Source organism: Helicoverpa zea, chromosome 4 (assembly GCF_022581195.2).
Source record: "Helicoverpa zea isolate HzStark_Cry1AcR chromosome 4, ilHelZeax1.1, whole genome shotgun sequence".
NCBI classification, from domain to species: Eukaryota; Metazoa; Arthropoda; class Insecta; order Lepidoptera; family Noctuidae; genus Helicoverpa; species Helicoverpa zea.
Window position 1 is genome coordinate 12,666,374 of NC_061455.1, and position 25,138 is coordinate 12,691,511.

General features: G+C 34.6%; 1 protein-coding gene and 1 long non-coding RNA gene across 6 annotated transcripts in view; one reads left to right on the forward strand and one right to left on the reverse strand.

Moving 5' to 3' along the window:
- LOC124629528 (CUGBP Elav-like family member 4) overlaps positions 1 to 25,138 on the reverse strand; it is a 572,069-nt gene that overhangs the window by 418,341 nt on the left and 128,590 nt on the right. The gene's annotated exons all lie outside the window — the stretch shown is intronic.
- LOC124629530 lies at positions 863 to 1,553 on the forward strand. The gene is made up of 2 exons (XR_006984302.1): positions 863 to 1,004; positions 1,169 to 1,553. It is a non-coding gene; the product is annotated as an uncharacterized LOC124629530 (long non-coding RNA).

A 25,138-nucleotide genomic window follows, 5' to 3' on the forward strand; every position in this document is an offset into this window, starting at 1 on the left:
TATTATCCCTAAGAATTTAATCTATATACTTATTAACCCATATATCATACATAATTGATATTTTGCATTGAAAATTTCCATAAGAAATTCCTTGGGGGAATATCTACGCAATATGGGGTGCCATTGTACCCCGAATTCTGTGTGAACGGGGCATTTGAAGGCTGGCAGTTGAGAGGGCTTTCGAAGCACTGAACCAATTCGCTATGTCGACCTTGTGATGATTACTTTTTGTTTTAGAACGACCGAATGAGTTTCGGACGAGTTTTTTATTCATTTCACCCCTTTTTATCTTCATCTCCATATTTAGTATTGTCGAATTGCCTTTTGAGTATGCAGTTTGGTATTTTTTGGAAATTGTTAATCCGCAGTAAAGACTGTCAAAAATTCAAAATATACGATCAAAGTCGTCGTAATCGTGGTCGTAATATTTTTCAAGGCAGTCTACAATTTTATCTAACCTAATAACAAAATACCAAACTACTTGAACATGCACCAATCGTAGGGAAATGCCAAAAGCCAGTTAGAAAATGCCAAACGCAGACACAGGGGGCAACATTTGTTTGTTCCCATACCTCTTTGTTGGCCATTGTCGAAGGTGGCAAGCCTGACTTGGCAATTTTCTTTATTCAATCAGGCAACACCTCGTACAATGGGCGCTTAGAATAGTTTGCGTTGCGTAAATCGTGTTTTCTTAGTAATTGGGTTGGGTTTGCGTCGGTTTGCCTGATTTGGGCGGCGAATGCTTATTATGTTGTTAGTTTGAGGAAAAGGCTTCAATCTAATGGTTTGTATAAGGGTTATTTTTGGACAGTGATTTATAATAAAATAGAAATTTCTTAACATTTTTTTCTTTATGTTAACCCTAGAAGCCCACTCTACGTAAATTTGACGTATACCGCGGCGAAATATCTCTGTTACTTTCACGTTTACCGTCAGATCGCCGCTAACTTCTGAACCAACTCAGTAGCCATTGGGACCTCGCAGGACACAGTTGCATCATCTCGGTAAGTGCCGCCATTTTGTTGTAATAGAGAGGTTGCACGTCATTTTGACGTATAATTGGGCTTTGTGTAACTTTTGAAATTGTTTCAAATTTTTTAAATTTGTGATTTATTTGAGTTAATCGTATTGTTTCGTTACATTTTACATATAATATTAATATTTTCAGGTTGAATACAAAATGGCGTCCCGTCAACGGCTAAACCAGGACGAAATTGCTACAATTTTAGAAAATGATGACGATTATTCTCCGCTGGATTCGGAATCCGAGAAAGAAGATTGTGTAGTTGAAGATGATGTCTGGAGTGATAATGGAATGGTACCATCATCATCAGAAAATATTAGTGATGAGCCAGAACCAAAAAAACGACGCTATTGTGGATTTTGCTCATATAAAAAAAGGTGGATGGCCAAAGCGCAGTGTTGCAAATGATGTATGTGGAGAACACAACATTGATGTTTGTCAAGACTGTATATAAAGACTGTTTTTTTCTAAGAGACTTATAAAATATTATTACTAGTCGATTTAATTTTATGAAAAAATTTAAAACTAGTTGTTTTTTTTATAATTACATAATTTTAAGAAAAAGTGTTAGAGGCTTGATTTTTTTGTTGTTTTTTTTCTAAGATTTGATTGAAATGCCATAATAGTATTAATAAAGAGTATTTTTTAACTTAAAATCTATTTTATTTATTAATTAAAACTTCAATTATGATAACTCATTCAAAAATATAGTTCATTAACAGAAATAAATTGGAAATCTCTGAAGTTTTATTTTTACATGTCATTTTTACGTATGATTGGGCTTTATAACTAGTTAAATATGATTGGGCTTCTAGGGTAATATAATTTAGTTTGGAGCACTGAAAAGATGTCACTATTTTTATTTCCGCTTGTGTGTTATTGTTGTTAATTTATTTAGTCTCTTATTCTTACCGACTAACAACTTTTTATCTACGACTCGTAGATATTTCTTAAATAAGCCATTAACATCACCCAAGGTCAAACAAAACCCTTATCAGAGAAGTCAACCTATCAAACGTATTACTAAATGGCTTATTTACGCACCAAAACATAGTTTTATGGGTATTTTACGATCCTTTTTACTTAGAAATCGGAACAGTTTATGGTTTATAAAACGGAACGCGTCAAGTACTGTTTTAAGAGGGTTAGTGTCTTTGATAGTAAAAGGGTTGCTATAAGGAATTTTAATGTATAAAAGGTAGGTATATTTTTAACGCTTAGAAGTTTGTTTTTTTATGTCAATGAGCCTAAAATTATAACTCACTTTAGTTACATCATTCAATTTCAAATTATTCAAATTAATTACGAAAGTATATTTCAAAATTGGCACATATTACCTATGGAAGTACCCATATTTCAGTCATGAAATTCTTCTTTATAGCCATGCAATCAAATTAATGCATCTCTAATTACTAAATTGATTCATGAATGCAATAGATATTGACATCGCCATAATTTATACTGACGTTCTTGATGAATGATTACTTGGAAATGATTTATGCTGGCAACCCCCACTCTCGGAACGTCCAATTAATTTCAAATTGAGAACACGGCATACATTGCCAATTTTCGCGACAAACTGCAAAATTGGCAGCCAAAAAAATATGTATAATTTAAGAGTATTCTACATACGCGACTAAACAGACAGCTGACAGTCGAACCGACGGTGGTTGGCAATATTTATAAAGAAAATTTTGATTCCAATCAGTTTTCAGTCGGTGTGATACTGGCTAAATACCTGATCTTCGTAATATGCCAGATCTTAATCTTCATACTAATTTATGTGCTCAAAAAACTATCAGCTAACTAAAAGTTTGCGGTGTAACAAAAAAACTCTTAGTATTCTCATTACAACATTATTACTAAAATAACTAACCATATTTCGTAAATAACTAGTTGGAAAAAAATCAAAAAGAAAAACTACACCGGGCACAAAATGCCAAAGGCAAGGTGGAGAGGCAAAAGAGCTTTTATGGAGCAACTTCGGCGTACTGTGTCGTTGTAAGAGCGTTTACTGGGTATATTTGGGGTACGGAATCAGTGGCAGCGACTACAGGGTTGAATTACGGGTTGAATGGGTTTTTTAGGGTTGAATTAGACTTTGGGACACGAAACGAGTATTAGCTGGGAGTTTGTAGTAGTTCTGGGGAAAATGTTGAAATTTTGAGTGGAAAAAATGTTGATCAGTTTCTATTTAAATTGAGTCTGAATTTTAATTAATATTGGCTCAAATTATTACCACAATTGTAACTTTGACGACACTTAATCTTCATTTAAGCAAAGCTTTAGACTAAAAGATGAAAAGTGGTCCATCAGCTAAAAACTCAAATCGTAATAAAAGCTAACTTTCCACTACACCTGATCATTAAAAACAAAACCAACATTGACACACAAGAAACATTAAATATTCTTCATCCTCGCTGCAATTTCCTCTACCACAAAACTCAATCACAGTTCTTGATGAAGCAATCCCATGATGCGGAATGATTTTGTCACTTTATGCGTGGCTGGTGGCTGCGTAGACTACCCTCATTATAATTCCCTTCCCGACACACCCTCGGAGGGGATGCGACATAGGAAACTAGTATTAGCATCATAGATTCTCTTGTTAAGGGGGAAAGAGGGGTCCCAATTTGTGGTTTTAGCAAGAATTCCCATTTTTATTTAGTTACATACTTTGGCTAAGGGTAGCTTGGTTTTTTGCATTATATTTTGCTTTATGCTTGGTATTTTGTACTTTATGCTAACTATTGTTTTTCTTGATTGTCTTAACCTGTAGTCTGTCACTGTACTTATTAAATAAATAAATAAATAAATAAATAAATAAATAAATAAATAAATATGCAGATGCATAATTATGTAGCCATTCATATATAAAAAAATATTTTCAGTTGGTGATATTAAGGTATGTATCCCAAAAGGCTATGAACCTAATTATAAGGACTTGATTTTATACTTGCAACTTACAGAAAATAGAAATCAATCAATCAACACTCAGCTACAAAAAAACTAACAGCAACAAAAACACCAAACCGCAACCCGCGAAAACTGCAACCGCATAACCAAAAAAACGCGAAAAAAAACCTGCCGCAGCAAAACATCGTACGACAAACACCGTCTTCTAGAAACGATCTCCGCAGATATGCAAAACACGGGCCTTTGTAACATGATCTTATTGTGTTCACGAATCCGCGTCGCCATACTGAATACGAAACGACTTATGTCGATTTAGAAATTTATTAGAATACCACGGGGTTTTGTCATGCGAAACGCGAGTCGGCAACGTGCACCAACGACTTATTGTTGCATTATGGGCTGCATTCTGATCTTTTGTGGGCAACTTTGCTGCAAGCTGATGGATATGAATTGCTTGAGAGAGTGCTTAGATTGCTTCGAGTGACAAAATTGCTTTTAGTTTTGGTGTGGGTGTGATTCACACCTACGTATTTATTTTCGTTAGACGTGAATTTTGCAGAAGTCGGTAATGCAATGAATGAAAGACGTTTCTGTATAAAGAGCTCTAAAACTTACAGAACTTGAAAGGAACATTTACATAGACCGAAATCAAAATATTTTTAGTGTAATAATTGTCCATGATGATTTTTTAAATCTCTTCAATTGACTTAGTAGACAAGGAGCTGTTTGTGTAATATCTTTTTTTTTAAATAATGCACGAAGGTACTTAAAACCTATAATACAAACTGTTGAAGCATAAATAAGCTACGTTCAGTATAGTACAGCGATTGGCATGACAATAGCCACGCATTACAGGCTCCTCACATTTTATATTCATGAGGTGTCAAGCTAACAATATAAAATCAATAGCAGTTACTGGCAGTTACATTACAGCTTAGGCTTTGCTTTTTAAGAGAAGACTATAAATAGAACATAAACCTTATAAAGCACTAGCCGTTTTCATAATAACAACATAACATAGCCTATGTCACTGTTGGAAAGCTGTGGAAGAATTTTTCTAATCAGTTTTGTAGTTTCGGAGCTTTTAGGAAACAAACAAAAAAAAAATCTTCCTCTTTATCAGAATAGTATAGATTAGAAATACCTTGTGAAATACAAAGGGCTCCTTATTATACAGAGAAGTTAACAAAGAATTGATCATGTATAAGATAAATTATTTCAGTTTTCATTTTGTATGTAGCGCACACAGCAAAATAAACCTTGCATTTTGGAAATACGATCCGTTTCAGCTAAGCTTAACTATAAGCTGTGGGATTGTATTTGAATTTATTCATTGACTTTCGCACGTGATACTATTTTTGTACGGATATCAAAAAGGGGTTAGTATGTTACTCATAGCTTAAGTTCGTTATGTTTGTGTGCTCGTTTATTACTTTGAAAACCATCCTCAAGGAAGTGTCATGAAAAATCGGTAAAAAAACTTTTAAGTTAAATGGTTTTATCTTATGTGCACTGAAAACTAGAAAATAAAAAAAACTGTTACTTACCTATAAACCTACGTAGGTGGTCCCGGTTATATTAGACTAAAATAAAAACGTGGGGCCCCTCTGAAATCACCAGCGAACGCCGAGCTCACGATTTACCAAAGTATAAAGATATGCTTTGCCATAGGTAGGATTCAGAGGGCCCCACGTTTTTATTTTAGTCTAATATAACCGGGACCACCTACGTAAGTTTATAGGTAAGTAACAGGTTTTTTTTATTTTTGAATTACTAAATTTGACCCAAGAATAAATAATAAATAAGTAAAAAATAATAAAAAAACAAACGGGGTGAGCTAAATATAAAACCGTTTAATAAAAAACCAAAATGTTCAATGTGGCAAGTAAATAATATAAATCCCGTGCAATATCAATAATGTAATAATTTATATTGTTTTGATAATTTATATCCCAGACTAATTGCCCACTAAAAAACATTTTCCCAAAATCCAACTTTTAAATACCTAGGTGGTACCCAGACAACAACATAGGACAAACCAGACAGCGACCCCGTTGTCAATCCCGCGCACCTCAGCGTGACAATGACAAGTTGAAGATTGCAACGTTTGCAAATCCCCGGGGCATGCAGAAATTGATCGGAGTAATTTGCTAACGTTCGGACTACCTCGGCGAGACGATCCGTCTTGGTTTGAGTTAAGATTGAAGGGTACCGTGTCTTTGATGAAGCCGATTTTAGGATTGGGTGGTTCATTTTAATGATGGGGAGTTGACAATCACAGGTTGTGGTGCAGTTGATAAAATATTTTTAAAATTATGGTTTTTCTTGCAACTTTTAAAATGATGATCTTATGTGTTTTTGGAATGTTGTATGTTTTATGTTATATTTTATTTTATCACAAGGATATCCAAAATTATAAAAAGTGAAAACTAGACTACTGCATTGTAAACTGGATTTTACCTGTCGATGTTATCCCGCCAATGTAAATCTTAGACTTCAAGATTTATTTACCTTCAATTTCAACCCTGATGAAACCAGACCAAGAAAAACTTCACAAAATAAATTGGGTCCTGTAATGTAATCAAATCCATTCCCTCATTCCGCCAAAAAGATTAAAAAATATAGAAGACCCACGAAAACCCATTAACAGTTTTAACGAAATTCAAAAACTAAAAACCCGCCTACGGCACCACCCTTTATAAAAGCAAGGGGTGGATTTTTTAAATTTTCTATTAAGTGACGTAGGTATACGAGGCCAGGAGACTGAGACTTGAAACGTCAATTTTACGGAAGATTTCGCATAATACAGCCACTGTGCCGCTTCATACAAGTTTGATATGCGGGCTTGCTTGCCATCATCATATTGGAATTTTTGAGTACGATGGGCATTTTAAAAATGCTGGTCATAAAACCTTAGAAACTAGTCACAATCATATAAACGAAGATCCACATTGACTCGTTTTATAAAATTATCAAGCATAGACTTATTTTTCACCGACTTAATTTCTACAAGGTCAGACATTTTTCGAGTCACATCGAGCCTCATAGCTCTGCTTCAAAATAAAATCGTCTCAAATTCAAGCTTAGATTAATGCTCCTATGATTATTGATATTTAATACAGACTGGTAGACAGACAGACACGACCATCACGTAGTTATCATAGCATATTCGTAAAAGCGCTTCCTCGCTGGCGTTTAAATGCTAAAAGATTTTATATCTAGCGCGAAAAATTGGAGTAAATTGCCGCCACTGGATAAGATAGGATGTTTTTTTTTTTATTCTAGACTACCGTATGGCTGTGTAAGAGTGTCTGGGGAATTTTTGAAAAGAGGACTAAGTTTTTTCTTCTCTTTTTTGTTGTGTCCAGGTATGCAAATTTTGGGGCGGAGGTTCGGACAAGGGTGTACGGTTTTAGAGATTATTTAAATAGGAGAGTGAGAGTAGCTGCTTTTGGAACTGAATATGTAAGTTATTTATTTATGTTTTGTTCTTATTTAGGCTGTGTCAATTTTGTAACATATATTTTTGTCTAAGCAGTTGAGTTTCGAGAATGAAGCATGAAGTAATAATTTTACTGTAATAAACTAATACACTTGACTATCCCACAAACTCTTGCATTCAACAAAATTAAAATTTAATACCTTCCTATCGTTATATTTCACTGAAAATTCATTCGTATTCCGTAGAAAATATTCGAAATGACGGCAAATAGTGGTTTGGCTGCGTCGCCGACTAACCCAATATTACCTCTATCCGTCTTGTGGAGACGCTCTGATTGGTCGGAAAGATAGGCATTTTATAGAGTGCCCCTCCAATTCATGTGGCACCCACATTCTTTACGTTGTCTCTAGGACGTACCCTACATATTAAATCTTTTATAATGTAGTCTATCTTGTGATAAAGGTAGATTTGTTACTAGATTTGAGGGACCCTAAATTGTGACTAGAGGTAGTTTCAAATCTTGATAGGGTTCTTTACATATGCCCAGATTGCCAAAAGTTTCTAAGAGATAGTCCCATGAGCAATTTATTGTTGATGTAGATTTTAGTAGATCAAAGACCTGCGCTGGAGAGATACAGTAAATCTCAATGCATTTGGGATGATTAAGAAACACCTCTATTGTCATCTAAATATTTGGTTAAAGGGAAGTAGTTGGCAAAACGGTTGGGAAACTACAACTTGAACTAAAGACTGACGAAACAAAATATTTAATGAACAGACTTATAAAAAAATGTGGCTGCATAAAATTTTGATCGCTGAGTTGAATTTTTCAACTACATATATACTCCCACATTTTATCTGTTACAGAGACGCCGGTAAATATTTTTCCTTTCAAATAGCGTTAATCCCAAACGCTAACATCAGAACGCTCGTAAATAAAAGAAAACAATGTGAGCAAGATTAATTAATGTTATAGGCGAGTTATTAGGGTGCGTCTGGCCGCAATTTTATCATAAAAGATATAAGCTTGGGTTGTAATCCCTCTCAGCGCTCATAGATAGCGATACTATGCGATATGTAGCTACAATGATGCGAGGTAAATGGAAGAGTTTCAGTAATGATGCAAACATTGTGCGTATTAATAACTAGGAGAATCAAAATAAAAAACTGCATAATCAGAAGTAGGTACAACCAATTGTCTAAATCTAAGTTACTTCTTAACTGAAATCGTAATATTTTTACTATCAGCCTGAAGGTTTTACTCCTTCTCTATAAATATAGTTTCAAAACATCGGTCACAGAATGCAGCAATGAAAACCACATTTACTTCCACACACATTTCTTCGCACCAAAAGTCTGAGTCACGTCTGTCCCACTCACAAACAATACCACGCCTCCCCACACGTTCTGCAGACACATCTAGCAAACAGCATTTAAATCCAGGCGGGCCCCTATCAAACGCTCGTTTGCACAAAGTATATACTTCGAGTATATCTGGAACGGTCGCGAACACCGTAGCGAACGGTTTTCGGAACACTTTTTCCCTATTTCCACCGAATAAAAAGGAGTCAAAGAGAACTTCATGACTTTTGTTATACCGTATAGCTTTTTACATTGGGAACTGGCGAGGCAAATTTTCTAAAACCTTTTGTTGGCAATCGTCCTTTGTAAGTGTTGTATTGACTCTGTAATCAATGTGTTGGGACATTTTTGGGTGTTTAAATGTGGCCAAAGGATGGTCAGTTAAGCTGGGTTAAATAAATGGAGGTGGATACCTATTGCATTTGGATTGTAGGTAGATTAGTTAGGCCAGTTACTCAGAAATTGCTGAACGAATTTATGTGAACTTAGACGTTGCAAGCTTTTTTTAACATTTTATTTGATAACAAAGCCTGTACGCATAAGTCCTGTCTCCGTTATTTTCATACTGTTTCTTTAACATAACACTTTCTCTCAAATCGATATCGGTATCGAGCTCCTAATATCGATACATCGTTACAACGACCGAGAAGCGATTCTGTCTTAAGTATAAGCAATAATATAGATTTCAGAGACGTACTAATCCCTACTTAGTGCAGTGGCGTGTTAACACAATCGTTCGTATTGAGACCATTTACGGTTCGATATAGAAATGGGTTCGAAGTGTGGAAAGATTGTCTTATGTTATTATATTGATAGTAATATTATTTTTAGGGGATGATGTGTGGTTAATTTTCAGGTGGTTTTTTTATGGGATATTTTATTTGTTACTTCCCTTTGATGCAATCAAATAATGATAGAGTGTTGTCACTTCAATCAATAAAGTCTTTATTGTTATTCTAACAACAGTAGACTTAAACTAAGATGATCGACAATTCGAAACCTGTTGAAATTCTAAAGACTCTTTCAAAATCGCCATGTTCAAAAGTACCTTCAAAAAATTACGTGCTACTCACATAGAATCCTAATATTGCAATAGTTGATTTAAATCCTAATATCATATTTTTTCAAAAAAAATATTTTTGGACTTCATAAACGATAGGTCCTTCAGTACAATGTGTTATTTAAGTTATAACATTATAACGCGTAAATACCCCAGTTCCCAAAAGAACAATATCAGTTAAAATACAGCTGTCTCGTGTAGAGTACTTAGTAAAGGATTACCTTTCTTCGCGAGGGAGGACTGACCTTGAGGGTGCCCTTCGACGCAATGCAGGTTCTACTCGTGTTGACTTAGTGAGCTTGCTGGTGAAAAATGTTAGGAGTGTTGTGACCTGGTTTAGGGAGATTTTATTGGGAATCTGTCAATAGATATTGTTTCTTTAACCGGCTTCTAAAAAAGGAGGAGGTAATCAATGGTATTTTTATTTGATTTTATTTGTTTGGTCGCCCATATCTTGGTCTTTACCTAATGTTTCCAAAAGTACTTTTTAAGAGCCATTTTTTTTTTAATAGGTTTATTACCTACTAAAAGTATCTGTGATTGGCGTAAATGACTATCTTCTGTAACATAAAAAATGCCATACAAACAAAAGTTTTTTGAATATTACAGTTTTATATGCCTAGCTGAACACACTGGAAGAAGCTTTAATTACAAACTTTTTAACCACTTCACTGTCCACAATGCAGACACAATAGTTAAACAATCGGTGTGTATCACATATGACTCATGGGATAGGTAAGTTATTAAAGCTTTTTAACCTCATATAAAACGATCGACTGCAGACTTCCAGATCTTTTTTCGCTTAGAATTTGATTAGCCACTTACGTCCAGCTAGATTTACAGGCAAGGTTGAACCTTACTCAGTAATCTAGTCCGGAGAATCAAATTATAGACGTACAAGTTAGATTAGAGTCCGACAGACATGTTGTGTAAGAAATTATAGCACTTGGGCAACTTTGTCTAACGAGCAAAGGTTAGGTCATATGTTGACCTTGGGTGGTAGATAATTTGATGTACGGAGGTCAAGTGAAATATTTTTAGTTCTTCAAAATCTTAGGTAAAGCTAAAAGTGGTTTAAACTGTAACGTGGCTTGCAGTGAAGATGTAACCTGATCACTGTTAAAGTACTTTTTTATGTACTATGTACACCGTATTTACTCAAAACTCTCAGATTCTGCCCAATAGATGAAAAGGTAAAAATAGAAAATAAAAACCGGCCAAGTGCGAGTCGGACTCGTGCACGAAGGGTTCCGTAAATTACAGTTAAATCAACCTATCTCAAAAACTATAAGAGATACTTTGATCAAACCAAAAATCGTTGAAAGAGTTAATTAGCATGCATCACCTCTATTTTTTTTAGAATTTTATACCCCGTAGTTATAAAAATAGAGGGGGGGGGACATACTTTTTACGACTTTGAGAGCTGATATCTCAAAAACCGTTCACTTTAAGAAAAATGTTTTTTAGAAAACTTTATATCATTTTAAAAGACCTTTCCATTGATACCCCACACGGGTATGTACATCGAAAAAAAAAATTTCATCCCTCAGTTACATGTATGGGGGGCCCCACCCCCAATTCTTTTTTTTACTATTTAGTGTCATATTTTTGTAGCGGTTCATACAACACATATTCCCATCAAATTTCATCACTGTAGTACTTATAGTTTCCGAGTAAATCGGCTGTGACAGACGGACAGACGGACAGACGGACAGACGGACATGACGAAACTATAAGGGTTCCGTTTTTGCCATTTTGGCTACGGAACCCTAAAAAATGGAACAAAGTCTTGTGTGTGTATTGTAATTTTGTTAGATATTATAAAATTCCTCCTTTAAAACTAAAACGCGATCAATCTCTATCATAATATCATAATGTACTTGGTTATAAAACCTAATTTATGCAAAACATCGCGCGCCTGGAAATCTGGCAAGCGATTAAGTCTTTAATCAAGCGCCTGATGAGACCATTACTCCGATATCATATCTTGAGGGATTAGTGCTACGTAACCCCATTTTCTGATGTTTTATAGTACAATAATGTTAGTAGAATCTTTCAATTCTATAAATAACAAAGAATGGTTTTAAAATTTGCCATTTTAACCACATAAAGCAAAGTTATTTCCTCAATCAGGCTTTAAAAGAAGAACAGATTTGGAATGGAAAGTTGCTGTAATATAATAGGCTTTTATCCTGTTGTGGGAAGTATATCTCTCCCCAGACACAGGTGAATAATACGCGAGATAAAAATGAAGACTTTCTAAAAAATACTGTGCACCAATCTAATTACCTCTCAATACGTAAATTAAGTCACTAGCTGTAATTAAAACAACTAACTATGCAAACCGAGCATCTCAAAACCCATTATCGGTTTCACCTGACGAGATAATTTAGTTACCATCGATCGCCTGCAAGGGATTAGCCGACGACAAATTGTCCAATCAGAGGACAGGTAATTGATTTCAAGCACCTAATATCGGACGTTAAGCTTTTGTTAAGGTAACTCTAAACTTAGATTAAAATGTTAGCCTTTTCAAATAGCGAGGTGAAACGTGGTGACACGGTATAAACTGTAAGAGGGTTTATCTTTAAAGGTAAGCTGAGATTTAGAGGATGTAGTGTGATGAAAATTTACTACTTTCGAGTAAAGGTACGTTCACATGGTAAAATGTACGTTGGTGCTAAAATTAGGTAAGTGTAGTAAGTGACTTGAGTATTTTGCGATGTTAAATTTTAAATGTCTCTTTGAATTAATGGTATGGAGTATGATAAAACTTTTTGTGATTTAACTGTTCTATTTTTAGCAGTGTTATTTTTTTGATATGACTTCTCAATACCGAAAAAGATATAAAACCACTTTCTTTATCTATTCTCCTTAACCTGTTCCATATCATACCATAATCACAATAAGACATGTCAATTGTAAGTTCAATAATAAGGTCGCCATTCCCAACCTTTTTAACCTCTGTGACCCTAAAGGTGACCTCTCACTCGACGATAAAATCTCTTTAGAACTTAACATCGGTTCAAATATTATGACGTACTTCGTTCTTCACTTTGATTACGAATTTAAACGTTTGAGCAATTCATTTAATTGGTACTCCGATTTGGGTTCACGTGAATTTGTATTATTTGAGATTTTGTGCTGAAGAATCGAGTGATTTTTGTTGGGAAACTGAGTGCTCTTAATTTTGGGATTCGAGGAATATTATCTGTGTGATAGATTTTGTGTCTATTTTGGTAACATTATACCACAGTGTTTAAAACAAAAGCTGAGATCGAAAGACTACGAAATAGGGGGAGTCAAGACAAGTTTATATGAATAAACTAGCTTCCGCCAGCGGCTTCGCCCGCGTGGTGTGTTGATAAAAAGTAGCCTATGTGTTAATCAAGGGTATCACCTATCTACATACCAAATTTCAATCAAATCGGTCCAGCCGTTTTTGCGTGATTGAATAACAAACATACATCCATACATTCTCACAAACTTTCACATTTATAATATAAGTAGGATGTGCAACAATTCTAGCATTCTAAAAATCGAACTCATAACCGACTAAATATAATAACTAAAATACGCTACAATCCAATCCCAAGATTTAAATTAATCCATCTCTAACCTAACCTACAATATCCATAAATCACAAAAACTACTCTTCTGGCCAAAAAATAAATCGATACCTACGTGATAAATCGATACATCGGTACTCGATTCAAATCAATCAGAACACTTTATGTTCAGCTATAAATGTTTAAACTTTTCGATTGATATGAACTAGGCTTATGTAACCCGTCGAACTGATATGATACATTTTTCAGGTACCAAGATAGTTTGCGACTGAATTTGGTGGTGAATTTTCGAAATTTTCTTTAATATGAGTTAGTAATCTTTTTTCACATTTTTAAAAATGTCATATAAAACTATTTCGTTTTAAAGATATTTTCTCCATATGCGTACATAACACAAAATGAAACGCATTGCCAATAAACTGTTTCCAATAACAATGCGTAAGCCCAATTGCCTCTCTAACAAATTATACAGGAAAACGTCTTAATAAATCAATATTCAGAGCGTTATAACGCAAATAAAAGCACACTTAAGAATATAAAATATAGCATATTTGGAGCCATCAATTTTATAGGCCTATAAAAAAGCAAATTTGTTTTGACCGTGGAAAATCCTGAAGGTAGCTTGGGACCCTTATAAAACCCAAATAATCTACTAGCAGTGGATTTTCGTCGGCATACTGAAATCGCCTAAGTAAACTCGAGGGATGAAACAATTTGTGCACCCTAATCAAATAAGTGTAAAAGGAAAATTTAAAATTCCCACCCCGAATTTACATAATGACCGACGCGTTGAAATAACGGCTCAATCTGGAGGCGCGGGTATTATTGTACTTGTTTTATGAGCGTACACTCACAAGCAAAAGTGAAAACATATAACGAACTTCAATTCGAACGGTGAGAGAACTCGAAACTCCTAAAGTCGTCGAGGTTCAATTAGAACATTTTCATGGGTGCATAATTCCCCGAGATTAGTCGGTGTTATCACTTGTGCACGTGACTGTAAGTCGAAATGAAATTTCAGGTGAATAATAAGTAGCATTCAGTCATACGAGCGAAGTGGGGTAATAAAGTTGTTAATGCCACATTACTAGTCGGAACCGTGTCTAGATGAAGTCACCGTTTTACCGACTTCGTGCAGTAATTTCGAGATAATTTCGCATTGTGATGCTAAACAGAGTCTAAGATTTCAGGTATCCTGTTGGTATGCGGATTTGTGGACATGAAACCAGTACTAAGCTTTTCATGAAGTAAATACAAAATATGTGGGTTTATATTATTGAACAAGATTAGCTAACATTAAATAAAGTGCAAGAACGGTTTAAAAGTCAAATTAGAACTAAATAGACCTTCATTTGTTTTGCAACAGCTGAAACATGGGTTTAAAATAATATTTTTCCTAATACAAAAAATACGACGTACAACACAAAACCAATCTATAAAACACAGCATCTACAAAATTATGATCACAAAACCTTCCGCCCCGTCAACGCTCAACAATAATTATTATAAAAATGTAAATTCTCTTTATTAACTCGCAAAGTGTCCAATGAACCGTACTTTTTATTCGGTTATGAGTTATTTACGGATGCGTAACATAAATTTGAATGGAAATCAATTCCCGGAGGCGCACAGCTGACTGGGCAAATGATGGAAATTATAAATCAATTTGACGGTAATACATTGGTGGTCGCGGGTACCCCGGCGCGGGTAGTGGCGGGTTGAGTGTAGTGATGTACGCCTACAGTGAAGTGGCATGTAATTATGTCGATATTGAAAGTGCTTAAAAGATATAGTTTGTGAGTAATTTTCAAAATTATTATCTTATTTGTAATGAATGAATTCTTAATGTAATTCAATTACGCTGAAATGGTAAAAAATGGTCTCACAAATAGTAAGGGGCGAGACGACCTAAATTTTAAAGGGATCTTTTAAAACTTATCTTAAAAAGAAGCGCCGAGGAAAGCTTTCAAATTCAGCCACCTTGATAAAAATTGAAGTTTGAATATTCACAGAAAATTATTTCAAAAACGTTGAGTGAGATGTTCTTAGTCCAAAAATTAAAATAAAATTGCTCTGAATTAAATTGTTTCAATTTAAACCCAAATTAAGCTTTTGGACCGAAAACACTCAAACGTTGCAAAGAATTTTTGTATTAGGACTTTCGTTATAAGCATTAAAAATGTACTAACTAATAATAACGGACTACAAACTTAAATAAAACATTTTCATTCTGAAAAAGAAAACTCAAATCCCTGAAACATTCAAGTACATTTTGAAACAACTTTGTACATGTTTCCCCATCTTGGTAAAAGCAAAGAAAATATGCAGGGTACTTTTAACAGAAAACTTATTTTATTCCCCTTTTAATCTAGACTTTGCAACCCTTTGCTTATGAAAATTTAAATAAATCCTAAAATATATTTTTGAACCCTCTTATTTATTTAACGCACTCTGTTTTAGGGACATGAAGTAGACGAGTCAGGTAAAATTTACAAATTTATTGTCCCCACAGAATTTTAACCCAAGGACTGGGAGGTCGTAAAGGAAAGTTGTACAGTAGGAGTTGCTTAGATGTGGGTCCCGTAACAATATTGCTAAATTAAAAGATTTTTCGTTAAGTTTGAATTAGTAAGTGAGTTTCGACTTGGAAGTTACTATGAGTCGTCTGGATTGGGATCGACTTTAGATGTTAAAAATAGAAGTGAGATTCTTGTGAGTTTAGATCAAGTAATGTCAATTAATATTTAAATATAATTTTTTGAATAAAAATGTATTTATATACCTATAGCCAGCTCAATAATCAATAACTGTAAAATATTCTGTGATAGACATAACTTATTCAGTAAAATAAAATATGTAGGTACATAAAAGCATTTATTTATTTGCGTACGTGTATCTATTTGATATTCAATAAAATAAATGTACATAAATATTTTGTTTATTGCTCATTAACCACGTCATCACTGCAAACATTATAAATAATTATTCCTGTGTATTAAAATAGTTGTTCATATTTTTGGTTTGTTATGTGAACTCTGAAATTATTCATTTGTTCATTTTACTTCAAAATTGTGAAATTATAGGTTGCTACTGAAATTCAAAAACGAATAAAAAATGAAAAAGAAATGTAAGCAGTTTAAAGTATCTTCCGACATTCACTATTTATCTACTGGATGAGTGACAACTGTGAGCCGATATCTCTCTCACTTTGATTCGCACAGACGATAAACTTGTGACTTTTACCAATAGTAGTTGACAAACACTCGGCGGAGTTATTACCGCTCGCAAAGTTTGCTTCGGTTTTAAGTTTAAATAATTTTGTAGACCACTTTAAGTAAATACACTCCCCGGTACAGACCGGCCCAGACCCACCTATATAACTTTGGGAATTATGAGGCCCACCATATTTTTGTTTATGAGAAAAGGGACAAAATATTATTACGAGTATATTAGTGGAAGGTTTACGGCTAAGAGAGAGTGGTCGCCACAGTTTCTTTTGTTAATACTTACGGAATATGTTTATGAAAGTGTTGTTAAATTATGTGGCGTGTAGATGGCGCTAGCAGTTACTTACCTGAAAATAAAGAAAAAGAAAGATAAGTATGGTTTCTCTGTCACATCAGTTTGCATCAGTCTGTTGAATCTATAATGGAATATCTGTCTTTCAGCCACACATTGCTTGCACACTCTAATTTTACTTGTAACTTATACAGTAGACTAGACTGTCCAAATCATAAGTTATTTACACTTACATCGCTAAATCCCATTCCTTCCATATACACATACACATAGAAAGATACACTCATAGCTCCCTCTGCAGTTGGATAAATAAACCCGTAATAGCAGCAACTGCATTAAGAAATAAACTACAGCAATTACATCAAATAGAGTTAATGGTAGGAAACTGTCAGCGAGTGTCATTCCACCACTATTTCAATATGAAAAAAAAACCTGTAATATTCAGTGTAATCGTTGTAAATTGCTCAGGACTCAGGACATATTATTTCGTACTGTCACGCTACTTTTTTTCAAGAGTTGTGCTAGTATACTGTAAGCGTTGGTTATGCTGTGGCTGTCTCAAGTGTTTTGGTGAAGTTTTTCTTAAGTTTTTACTCTGTGGTTTAATATTAGGATGATGGTTCGTTTTTCGGATGATATTTTGCTTTTTATAATATTACATAGAATATCGGCATTTTTATATTCATGCAATACCTCAATGTTATGTCTTGATGACTGAAATACTTGACTTTATTGTACCTAATGATAACTTGAGAGTTGATACAAAGATGTTGAGTTTTACACGTCTATATCTAGTTTTTGTAAATTTTCGAAAAATAAAGGTATACAAAGAAAATTGCTAACGTATTTAAAAAGATAACATAAAATTACGTTACAATACTCAAAATGGCACCATTGTTAGACCGATGCTACCGCCAGACTAACCGCCTATTACACAGTGAAAAACAAATGGAATTTTCGTTCGACGTACTAAATTGCCGGGTACCGACGTTATTACGGCTTTAGCCACAATTATACTGTAATTGAAAACGGAGTGGTCGTTACAGTTCGGTGTGACGGGCGGTTATGCAACCGTGTGGAATAAAATAGGTTTTTTTTTTAAGTTTACAAAAGTTTGCATATAAACTGTAGATAAAACATATAACTGGCCTTTGAACATTCGGTATGATTTTTACTGCCTCGTTGGCTTAGCTGTCGCAAGTGCGGCTGCTGAGCACGAGGTCTCGGGTTCGATTCCCGAGTCGGGCCGAAATCGCTTTGTGGGTTTTAGAAGACTTTCACATAGCAGCCCGGAGCCTGGAAGGTGGTGATTGATACACCCGTGCATCGGAGAGCACGTAAATGTCGGTCCTGCGCCTGATCTCTTTCCGGTCGTGTCGGATTGCCGTCCCATCGGGCTATGAGAGTTAAGGAATAGTGAGTGCACCTGTGTCTGCGCAAATGCTCGTGCACTATAATATGTCCTGCGCAGTTGGCTAATCTCCTTACATGAGAACAGCCGCCGTAGCCGATAATCGGCTAGGAGAACATCATCATCATCATGATTTTGATACTCTTCGATTATTTTTCAATGTTATTTGAACTAGGTATGTATATTTTTTCCAGTATTGTATATTCTTGATTATGATACGCCTAGTTTTATTACGTGTTATTTTTCAACGATAACATTTGCTCAGAATCATATAAAAAGTGACTGCAAAAATAGTTCTCTACTACATTTTCTTATTGACTTCTTATATATATTTTAGTCTAGATTTTTAACCCGTAGCTATGGTTTTCATACCACAAGTGTAGTAACGACATGAAAAGCTAAGTATGTAGTGACAAGTTGATTACAAACCACTCTGCTGTCATAATAACCCTACTTAGTTCACTTGCGTGCCATAATTTTGTATTAAAATATAAGGTTGAGTTGTTTTAAGCTTTCATTCAGCTGCTAGACTGAATAGCAAGTCAATTTAAATTAGGTAGAGTAGGATTATGATGAAAGGTCAAATAGCAGTTTTTTTTTTGGTATTAGTGATTGACTGAGGAAATACCTACGCTATTAATTTATGTGTTAAAAAGTGGATTTTTTTAGGTTGTTACACCATTTTGTTGTTTTTTTTTTTATTAGCCTAGGCTGTCCCCCTGCTAGGCAAAGGCCTCCCCCTTAACCTTTCATTTTATTACACCAGAATAAATTAAAAAGATGGACATATGACTTGAAAATTTTAATATAAAAAAAATTGTTTCCAAAAATGTAATTCGTGCATCCGCATTTACATGCGGATGCACGAATTACATTTTTGGCCCTTACGGGTGAGACGTCAGCTGAACTCATGAGCGCTCAGCACTGACTCGAAAGGTAAGAGAAGCCGTATTTAGCGAATGTTCATCGCGGCCGCTTCTAGTCTCTGTCATGGCCTGATTCAGAAGCTTATAAGAAGAAAACCCCAAAAATATGATTAAACTATAATTTGAGCCTAAAAAAAGATATATTGGTTATTTGTTGGTTTCTCCAAATCTTTTAGGGGTTGCCTCAAGTTACTAAACACTTTAGATTAAGCTTCAATGATTTTAATCGAGGTATTCATCAGCTTTAAGAGCTTTCCAGCTCAGTACCCAGTAACAAGGTAAACGGTAGATACTCTTTAATAAGACGAAATACAGACTACTGAAAGTAGACTGTTCAAAAACAATAAACTAACTTCCAGAACTCGTATTTGTCTCGAGTAGCATTTTTTTAGATTCTCTCGGACGCAAGCAAGATACATCAAAATTTATTAAAATATGGATAAAAAAGGAGCTAAACTCCCACTACTTTAGGAAGACGTGGCAAGGCATAATGTAGATTTATCAAGTGCCAAGCACTCGCCACAAATTGGCACTGGCTCAGAATTTTTACAAGCATAGACACTTCGACGATCCTCATTTTTTTTCTGATGGCACCTACTACCAAATGAATAATAAATTCAAAAACGCCGGAAAAATAATGATCACGCTGTTCTTCTTAGCTCGAAAATATACCTACAGTAATTTTGTTATTTTAATTTGTAAAATGGAAAAAATATTTCTGATATTCCATTTCATATTTTCCAGTGCTACTCCATATTCATTTTATTTATTTTTAACACATGTTTTAAAAAATAATTTCAGAAATCTTTCCGAATATTTTGCCGATACATCAATACCGCTATCTCCTATCACTCGGATCGCCCACTTTAGATACAAAGGAGACGGATGCCGCTGTTCCCCACAAACTTTCCCTGGAACAAGCGAAGGGTTTAATTGTTTTCCTGCACCACGAGAAGCTGAGAAAACGCGACTAAAACGCGTTTCAAACGTGGAGAGAGCTCGTTCCACTTTCCCCAAGCCCCTTTGTTTAAAGTACTCTAATTTTTAATTGAATGTACAGGTCGGGAATTGCTTAAAAACTACGGGCTCTGGGGAACCGTGAGTGGATTACGTTGGAGGTGTGGTTCTGGCCGCGAAATAGGTGTGTATTGCTATTGTATTATGAGTTTTGAACATTAAAGTTTGATGGCATTAACATTTGATTTTGAGCATGGATGAAGAGGTGCCAAAAACTAAATTCGTCGCCATCAACACTGGAATTAATAAAATAATCTGAAATCTACATAATACTTACTACCCTGACTCATATTCGCTACCGACATATTATGACTGCTCATAAGAATAAGTACACGGTTTCTCATAACTATAGATGATTAGAAACAACTCACCACAAGACAGCAAACTCATGACAGTGCAAGTCTAAACCACTAACTAGTACAGCCTGCCCTATAAATGCAGAACTGCAATCAATACATGCATCTTATACCGTCACGCTTTTAATAGAACAGCCGATGTAATACCCCACGCCGACACGCGAGCATGCAAGCCTAAGATTGCACTAATCCATTAACAGAATATTTTGTTAGCAGAGTGCACTAAACGTAAATAATAATTATGCATGAGTTTGTTGAGAGTTCCAAATTGTTTCGTTGTTCCAAACATCTTAAGTAAGCTGCCAAGTTGTGTAGAATTGACTTCATGAAGCACTATTACACGATAAGGTTTTACATTGGCTAGATATAAATGCATTCCACACTTTTACGTCACAATGATTTGGCTCAGTATGTATAAGCTCAATAAATAAAACATGCGTTAAAGTTAGTAGCACTTCGGTCTACCCCCCCAAAAAGCATTATAAAATAAATACAGCATCCATCTTTCATTAAAGTTTTGGCACCAACTTTCGGGTCCCCCATCGAATTTATTATTAATAATAGAGAAAAAATCCCAAGTTCCACCCCGGGATTCTTGTAAAAAGTGAGTGACTCTTTGCGACAGCGCCATAAATTGTAGGAGGAGACGTATCTTGAAATTGTGTTGGCGAAAGTGACTTTTAACGGGCAACGAACCCTGGCTAGTGTGTCGGTAGCGTTGACGCGCGCTAAGCCCCTTTTTGTTGCCAGATTAATGCTGCTCCCTCAGATATTTCTGAGACCTGCTATATTAAGCTAAATTAGAAACGCCTTTAATATCTATAGCATTAATTAACACTAGCCATTTTTGGTATATAACTTAGGTCATATAAATCTGATTATATTTAATGCTTTCCGAAAACGTCATCTAAAAGAATGAGCTCACGTTTAAGTATCATAGTAAGTATGGCACATATCTTGAATTTCAATATATACACGTACAGGTTAAACCAAGGAAAACGATGTAAATGTAAACTCTATAAATCGTATATTTATCGAGACAACAGCAGAAACAAAAGCGGAATTGTAATAGTAGATGCTGGGAATTGCAATATTTCTAGACTAACACAATTTATATGTAACTGTTATATATGATTCTGATGCAGGGAAAAGAGTGCAGCGTTCTATTTTAAAGGTAAGATACGTCAAACGTCATCAAAATTGGAAATACAAGTACCAATGCTGTAATAATATATTTGGAAGAGAGTCGAAAATAAGAAGTCATAAAATATCAATAATTTTGTCACTGAAATTTACCTATTTTAAGATGGTAGGAAATATTTTTTGCCAAGCCCAATTTGAATGTCAATCTAAAATACCAATATTTTCTCCTATGAATTCCAATCTACATTGTTCATGCACCTATTGACGTATATAAACAAAACGAGTATTTACAATACACGTATCAGTAGTGGTACTCCAACTTCTTAGCTTTGCATACTATTTGAAGAACGCTATTGAAATAGCTCTCGGCTCCACTCGCCTCTGTATCAATACCGCATAGAGCCCTTAAGGAAAAGATTGAGCAATATGTCTATCTTTAGAGGGTTTTTCAAGTCTGCGTTTAAGAGGTAAGCTGCAGTTGAATGCATATATTCTGTTCTCATTAAATGTAGTCTACAGTCGGTATAGATAGGACTATTTTGTTGAAAAATGGCAAAGGGTTTCAAAACTCTCATATTCCTTGAAAATAATACGCAAAGTACTAATATCGAATCATAAATCAATAATCTACCTATTTATAAAAGTACAGAGACCCAGCAAAAATATGAAACCGAATATAATGAAAATCTATCACAGAATAAAATAGAACATATTTCACCTCCAGCAATTCCATTAAACACATCGCAAGATGAACTAACAAGCGGAACAGATTATAATTAATAAAGTTCAACAATAAATCATGTTGAGAGCACCGCAGTAACATGAACTGTTCTAAGAGTAATTTACTTAGTAAAGATGTTATCTATGTGTGGGTTAATTCAATTCAGGCTACATGCTTTTGTGTATCGAGAACGTCCCAAATGTATGAATATTTAATCAAATTCTTCAGTATAAAGAGAATTACTTGTAGCGTAGGTATATCAGGTTTCATTATTTTCTACAAGGTCACGAACATTTTCAGCTTTAATATTATCGAAGTTGAAAGACTTGTAATTGAATTGGGCTCTAATGATCCATCATGTTCTATCAAGTCCAAAACAAAAAACAATAACACTGACAATGTAAAAGCTGGAGCAAAAAGTATTTTATGAAATAGTCCAGAAACAGTTTGTGATTTAAGTGGTGATTAAATTGAAATGTCTGGTGGAGAGCCATCGATCAACGTAGACGATGCTCGCAGTCCTGAGGACATGATGACGGTCATCAATTTAGCTGTTGCTAATAAAACTACAAAGACGGACAAAAACTATTTTGTACAAATACACGTGATGAATCGTGTACGTGGATGTTGTGGTGCTGGATGTGAAAGTTTATAATTGAATGTTATGGTTATTACGTTCAGGTTTCAAGGTTGTATTTTGGTTTCACGTTGTTAATGAATTTTCACATTTTTGTTAAATTGTCAAGTTACTGCTAACCATATGGCTGAGTGTATTTTGATTTCACAAAAAATATGTCTATTTGTGATTTCTCAACATAACCGTAGACTACGAGTTGCGATAGTAATTTCAAATTATACAGTCACGTAAAATTGTACTTAATTTCTTAAGAATTCATGTTATCTGTCTCAAAATGTTAATAAAACTTTTGTTGTATTCTCGAGACAAAAGCTAGAGCGTACGTCTTCTAGAAAGCGAGACAGCTGAAGTGGCGCATCTGTCAACTCTATATCTTTATCATAGGACACACAAAGCGTTGTACTCCTGTGTGCCCGTGCCAACAAATGAAATTTTCGATCGAGATGTATGACTGTACATTACTCTTTTTGTATGCTTCAACAACAATGCCGCTTTCAGCAACGAGCATTGTATTCAGAAAAAAATGGAGTATTGAATTGCGTTCGATTATTTTCTTAATCATAATTGGGTAAGCTACCTTTCGTACTCTACAGTAATGGAGTATTTCGAATTATATTTTGATAAATCTCCACAATAAAGAGTTAAGCTGAGTTTGTAGTAAAAATACATTATTTAAATTGTGGTCTTACCTTAAAACAATGAAAACAAAGATTCGCGACTTTTTACATTTCGCTGCGTTCGCTTCCATGCTGTTATCGAAATTAAAAATGGAAAAGTCAAGTAAATATTTTTTTGCATTGGTATTAAAAATCTGTGAATAGAAATGGATCAATACGATGCTTCCTATTGGATGTTGAAATACAAATTGCAATCTTTACAAATGTTGATGTTTAGAGACGGTTCTCAAACATCAGACCTGTTTATAGGCTAAAAGAATAAAAAAGAGGATTTTAATTAAAAATATTGATGATTCCAGCGGAAAATACTCTAGATAAAACAAAATCCACAGAGTAAATATTTCTGAGCAAGTTAACAGCAAAAACGGACACATTTTACTTATCAACGAAGAATTTCATTAAAGTTTCACACAGGGACTTACACTCTACGCGAAGAATTCTAAGATAAGCTTAGTTTTTTAGACGTCTTTTAGTTTTTCGTCCTTATTTACTCCTTGAAAAATATAAAGAGTACGAGCTTCATTCTCGTGTTATTTAAGAGCTACAAGTTGGGTTGTTTTCATAAAATATTTACAATTTCGTCTCAAGTGGTAATCTGCCGCAGTACGTCACACAATTTTCATCTTTGCCAAGTGTCATTAAAACCAACTATACTTTTTCTACCATTCGTGTCAAGTTAAGACATTTCTACATATTTCGTTTCATTAGTCTTTATATTTTTTTGATATTATACTTAACAACCAAATTCTATAGCTGCTATTCAAAGCACACAAAAACCTCTATCAATTCCCACACCATCAGAATAAAATACCTTCCTATATTATAACAAAAAAATATGTGGAAACTAACAACGGTGTCCTATTAGCATAGAGATGGAATCTCCTAGACGGATGAAATTTCACAGACATCGGATTGACTCGCGAATATTTTCCGACTGAATTGATTTAGGTGGGGTGCCGGCAAATCTACGGGCTGTGAATACGGCCTGTCATTTGCAGGGTACGCAGAATAAGAATATATTTTAGCACATGCGTAGACGTACAATTTTATGTGGGGAATTCACTGATGTTTTATTTTTATGAATAAACTATTTTTGTGAATATATGTATGTGTAAAAATTAATGCCACTTTTGGATGTAATTTTATAACTCAAGACCCTATCCAAACCAAATATTTTGTTTGTTCAGATTTAGATGATTTATGTCAAGTTTACACAAAATCGGTTGACTGCTTCTTCATTTATTTCAAAATTTTTGTACCTAACAAAATGGTGGACTTTATAGGTTGCCAACCATTTACCACGGTCCACTAGTGAGCCATATTTTACAAATACTATTTTGGTTAGCTACTTACTGATG